Source organism: Dioscorea cayenensis, chromosome 11, assembly GCF_009730915.1.
Source record: "Dioscorea cayenensis subsp. rotundata cultivar TDr96_F1 chromosome 11, TDr96_F1_v2_PseudoChromosome.rev07_lg8_w22 25.fasta, whole genome shotgun sequence".
Lineage (NCBI taxonomy): Eukaryota > Viridiplantae > Streptophyta > Magnoliopsida > Dioscoreales > Dioscoreaceae > Dioscorea > Dioscorea cayenensis.
The window spans coordinates 8,175,079-8,181,166 of record NC_052481.1 but is presented as its reverse complement, the minus strand read 5'-3'; the positions used below and the strand labels follow the sequence as shown (position 1 = coordinate 8,181,166).

The 6,088-nt window shown below is 44.0% G+C and overlaps 1 non-coding gene across 1 annotated transcript; it reads left to right on the top strand.

The window, feature by feature from the left end:
- The first annotated feature begins 5,267 nt into the window (after positions 1-5,267).
- Positions 5,268-5,374, top strand: LOC120272763. Its single transcript, XR_005540300.1, has one exon. It is a non-coding gene; the product is annotated as a small nucleolar RNA R71 (small nucleolar RNA).
- The last annotated feature ends 714 nt before the right edge of the window (positions 5,375-6,088 follow it).

The following is a 6,088-nucleotide window of genomic DNA, read 5'->3' as shown; positions in this document are numbered from 1 at the left end:
TCATACGAATCCGGATTGAACATTTCTTGCATATATTCATCAACAATCTCATCAGTAGTGTCTAGAAAGTATAAAGTATCATCGAAATCAAGAGAATGCCGTATGGCTTCAGCAAGGTGGTATGTCAGCTTGTCATCTCCAACTCTCAATGTGAGTTCTCCACCGTCCATGTCAATCAATGCCTTGGAAGTCTGCAAGAATGGTCTCCCAAGTATCAAAGGTACATCCGCATCCTCATCGACGTCTAGCACTACAAAGTCAACCGAAAAAATGTACTTGTCCACCTTGACAAGCACGTCTTCAATGATGCCTCTCGGATATCGCACTGTTCAGTCCGCTAGTTGCAAAGTCATCCGAGTTGGCCTAGGCTCGCCCAAGCCTAGCTTTTGAAAGAAGGTGTATGGCATAACATTGATACTGGCCCCTGAGTCCGCCAATGTCATTTCTTCACCTGGATTGCCAATATTACACAGAATGATGAAGCTTCCGGGTCCTTCTTCTTGTTCGGCATGTTCTTTTGCAATACCACCGAGCATGAAACATCTAAAATCACTGAAGCACTTTCTTTTCAATTTCCTCTTGTTAGTCAACAAGTCTTTCAAGAACTCTGATAAGTGCTTGTGCGATATGAATGCGAAGCGTTCATTCCTTATGTTGAGCATTACTTTCCTAAGTTTTCTACATTAATATGTGTGTTTTTATGTTAGTTATACGCAGGTAGGGTTGTGAGGCCGAGTATGAAAGAAATGGGCCAATGTGGATCATAATGCACCTATTTTGGAGGAGATCTTGTTAAGGTTCAAACGCAAAGACATAGGTCAGGTGTGAGATGCTAGAGTGTGTGTCAACCTCCTCGCATTCGAGTGAGAACATCTATTTGGAGGGTGACACGTCCGAATATGCGTGTGTGTACCGCAAGTGGACGGGTGTCGAAGTAATAAATACCCGGTGAGTCGGGTAGTCGAATCCACAGGGAACAGGGCTACTAGTACTAACTTCTTCTATGCTATCTAGCCTAATGATAATGGGATAGTGTGGTGATCTAATGTGCGAAGAGATGAACACCGGAGAGGAATATGCAAGGGTAAAATGGATGGAGAATCTCAATCAGTAAAAGTGGGGTATTCGGGCAATGCTCCCCCTAGCATTCAGGTATTAGGTACCGGATAAGCAAAGTGTTTCTATGATAAGTAAGTTAAGTCGTGGAAATCCAAACATAATCGGGTCTATCTCTAGATCACCGATACTAGTCCCCTACGAGGTCCCGGTGGAGAAATCGCTCAATCTCAACACCTCACACAAGATATGACCGCAAAGTACTCTAGGGATTCCAAACTGTGTATCCAATTCCTAAAGATTAATCCAACCCTAATTCCCGGCGAAGGATCCTAACCCCCTACAAGGTCCCGGCGGAGAAATCGAGCAATCTCACGCCTCCCACCAAATATGGTTGCATAGAGCTTAGGGAATGGAGATAGAATACACCAATCAGAGGGGAAAGGGGACACTTCACTATCTCATGACTCACCCTCTCAACCCTCTTCAATCTTGAGGTTCTAACCCTAATGGAGATCTCTCTCCCACCAAGGCAACAAATCATGCAAACCAAATAACCATAAGATCAATAAGGCAAGCAAGCATTAAACAATCAAGAATGAAACTTAATCAAACTCGGATTAAATAGAAACACTAAGCAAATCCACAAAAGATGAGAATCCTAGGGTTCATAAGCCCAAATACCCTCTAGAGTTTTAGCTCTCCATGGAGCAACATACAAAACACACCATCAATGAATGAAAGTACATTAAAACCATAGAAATAAACCCCCTTATATATGAACTGATGGCCTTGATGGAGAGCTTCAACGTCTTGAAGGACCCACTCCGAAGCTAGGTTCACCGGTGGCTTCCTTGATGCTATGACGGAGGAGGAATTGATCAAAGTTGGTGACGAAGCGCCTCCAAAGCCGCAATGACCTCCTCTCCAAACCCTAGCCGTCTCACCCCTCAAGAGCCGCACAAAAGATCAGAAAGAATAGGGGAAAACAGCTATTTATAGGCCTTAGATCGCGTCTGTCACGTGCCCTCACGCGCCCATGTGGATTTTCCACGCGCCCGCGTGGGCTGCAAGAATTTCCACGCGGCCGCGTGAACAGTAAATTTACTACAGTACCGCTGCAGTGAAATTGCTACAGTACTTTTCACAAAACACGATCCGAACACTCTTCTCTTAAGGCCATATGTCCGGGCACACGTCCATGTGGTAGGCTATAAAACTTTTCTTCATCGACGTATCTTTGAGAGGTCTTGCAATCTTCACAAAGAGAAGGAACATGAAGATGTGGCTGCCTTTGTGCCCTTCCACTAGTGAATTGACTTGAATCTTCTTGGAAGTCGGCACACATCTCCACGTTTATGAACTCCTCTCGTGTCTTGGTCCTTGAATTCAACAAGAACTCCCAACATTGTGTCTTTATAGCCTATCTTTGCTTCCTTTTTACTCTTCAAGGCATTCACAACCTATATGCATAAAAGAACACTAAATACACAATATGAGACATAAACCACAGTAAAAATGATGCTCAATGCATGTAAAACATATATAAAAATATGTCTACTCAAGCACTTATCAGAGGGGCACAAAGGCAGTCATGCTCGGGAATTCTGACTTATGCATATAAGAATAAGAGCCGCGCCAACATGTACATCATTGAAAAAGCAAGTGATTCACGACGTGAACGTGTGCCCGTTTGCGTTACCCCGATGAAAGTATGGAATTGGGAAGTTAATCAGGGCGAAGACTGTAGCAGGGCATTGTAGCAACACTGTAGCAATTACTATAGCAACAATGTTCACAACCGGCCGAGAAATTAGAGAAACAGAGAATCCACACGGGCATGTGGAAATTATCCACGCCCGTGTGGAAATTCCGCACGGGCGCGTGTATCGTCCACGCCCGTGGAGTTGCCAGATTCCAGCCCTATTTAAAGCCGATTCAGCCCCGATTTTGGTATTCTTTTCTCCATCTTTTCCCCAACTTGTGAGAGGACTTCGGCTAGGGTTTCGAGGGGTATTCGCCAAGGTTTTGGGGAAGTTCTACGGCTCTGACATCGTGATTCCATTAGGAAGAAGGTTGGTAGGGGAGCTTCGATCGAGCGTATCCTATACCGGACGAAGGAATCTTTGGAAGACGAGTAGAGGACTCTCCACAAGACCATCGACACGATCATCGAGGGGGTTTCTTTATGGATTCATTGCTTTTACATTCGATTTCTTTGATTTTACTAAGCTCTATGGAGAGCTAAACCCCTAGTGGGTACTTGGATGATTGTGAACCCTAGGATGTATTCGTTTCATTGAACTTCTTTATTATGCTTTCAATAAATTGATGTTTATTGTGAGTTCCAACCTTGAATGCTTGATTGTATGAACATTTCCCCTAGAGTGACACTAGGGTTGAGAGTTCTTGTTGGTAACCTTGTGAGTGAGTGACACACCACTAGCGTTAGACAAAGCTAGGTTGGAGAGGGTTGAGAGGGTGAGTCGAGAGGTACAGGAGCGTCCCCTTTCCACTCCGACGTGATAGATTCTACCTCCATTCCTCGAGTTCTTTGCAGCCATAATGGAGTGAATGGTCTAAGGGATGAACCTCCACTGGGGCCTAGTTGCACGTGCAATGGAGTGAAGCGTTGAGAGGATTTTAATATCTAGGGCTTAATTGTGGCTAGGGACCTTCCTTCTGGACCAAAGGGGTAGGTCTATATTTAGGGAAGAGATTTATCACTTGGAATCCCTAGAGCTCATTGCAACTCTATGCGTAGCGAGGTGTTGAGATTGTTCGATTTCTCCTCCGGGACATGTATAGAGTTAGGCATAGTTGACCTTAGATTTGGGACTATGTATGTAAGGATTTCCATGACTCACCATTGCATTGATTAGGAAGCATAATAGAGAGTTCTTGCACTTGTAGTGATCATCCTAGGTGAAGCATTATCCGAGTACCCCATTCTTTATCGATTGCCTTACCCTCTTCTTACTTTTGCTCTTTCACTTGTTGTTTTTATTGTTGAGAATTAAATCAATTTCACACTTATCACTATTGATATCATACATAGCTAAGAATCAAATTAAGTATTCTCAATCCCTACTCCCTATGGATTCGACCCCGCTCACCGGAGATTATTACTTCGACAAGCCCGTGCACTTGCGGGATATAAGCAAGGGGATCTTGTCAAACTCCGCATACTTAGGCATTTGGGCTAATGCCTCAACAAAAGGAATATTGATGTGGAGTTGCTTGAACAAACTCAGGAACTTCTTGTACTGTTCATGCCTTTGGTCATTCTTCAATCTAGAGGGATAAAGGATTCTTAGTTTGAAAGGTGGGGGTGCCACCTCTTTCTCTTTGCTTGTTCCCTCTTCCACCTCTATAACCTCAGGTGCGTGTTCTTTTGGCTTCTCACTCGAAAGCTTACCTTCAACCTCACAACCACTTCTCAAAGTGATCGCCTTCACATGATCTCTAGGGTTGGTCTCTGTATTGCTCGGCAAGCTTCCATGTGGCCTTTCAGAAAGAGACTTCGCAATTTGCCCCACCTGATTTTCAAGGTTATGCAAAGAGGCGGTGTGGTTGCGAAGTGTAGCCTCAACTGATTCAAACCTTGTATTTGCAGATTGCACAAATCTAGTCAAGTGCTTCTCTAAGTCACTCATTCAGGTTTCCAAACTTGAGATTCTGTTTTCCACCTGAGGGGCTTGTTGTTGTTGTTGGAAACCCGGTGGCCCCATGGCCTTTTGTGGACCTTGATTACTCCATGAGAAATTGGAATGATTCTTCCAACCTGAATTGTAGGTATTGCTATATGTGTTTCCTTGAGGTCTCATGCCATTACCTACAAAATCAACGTTCTCCACTGAAGAAACATCACCGATAGAGATCGGGCTATCGGAGGGAGCATGTCATCCACCACACCCGGTGCAATTAGTTATGGCCGCCACTCTATTTGAAGTTAGAAGATCTAACTTCTTACTCAATTTTTTGACTTGAGCCGCCAATGAAGTTACCGCATCTATTGCATGGAGACCGGCCACATTTTTCTTATCCCTAGCATTCCATTGGTAGCTGTTTAGCCCCATTTCTTCAATAAACTGACGGGCCTCATCTGGGGTGTCTTGCTACCTAAGGTACCTCCTGCTACCGCATCCAAGAGTTGCCTTGTACTCGGATTCAAACCGTTGTAAAAGGTCAGAACAATCATCCACTCCGAAAATCCGTGTTGCGGGCACTTTCTCAGGAGTTCCTTGAACCTTTCCCATGTCTCGAATAGAGACTAAAATTCCATCTGAACAAAGGATGAGATATCATTCCTAAGTTTTGCTGATTTTCTGGGAGGGAAATAACGGGCAAGAAAAGCTTCTACAATCTCCTCCCATGCAGTAATCGATGCTCTAGGTAATGAGTGTAGCCACTGCTTCGCTCTCCCCTATAGTGAAAATGGGAAGGCTCTCAACTTGATGGCATCATCTGTCACTAAGTTTATCTTCAGCATATCACACACCTCGAGAAAACTCTCTATATGACTGTTTGGATCCTCATCGGCCAAACCATTGAACTGTGCGGATTGTTGTAACATGTGGATGAATGTCGGCTTCAACTCAAAGTTCTGAGCTGTAATCGGGGGACGCACAATACTCGATTGTGTCCCAAACACTAAAGGTCTGGCATAATCACACAATATTCGCTGTTGCTCGTTCTGTTCTGCCATGTTTTCAGATCCTTCCACTTCCAAATCAGCTAAATTAGACTATTCTTGCACATACTCTTTCCCTTTTCTTCTAAGTGTATGTTCAAGCTCAGGATCTCCTTCAATCAATATTGAGGGATTCCCTCTGGTCATAACCTGGAGCTGCACCCAAAAAGAAAGAAAAAGAAATCAGAACGATGATAGAATAAGAAGATATAAAACAGAATGTATGGTGAAATAGCTAAGAAAACAAAGTGCAAAGTATCTCTAAATGCCTACTCCCCGGTAACAGTGCCAAAAACTGGACAAGGTCCCCTTTCGTAATATCCCGCAAGTGCACGGGTT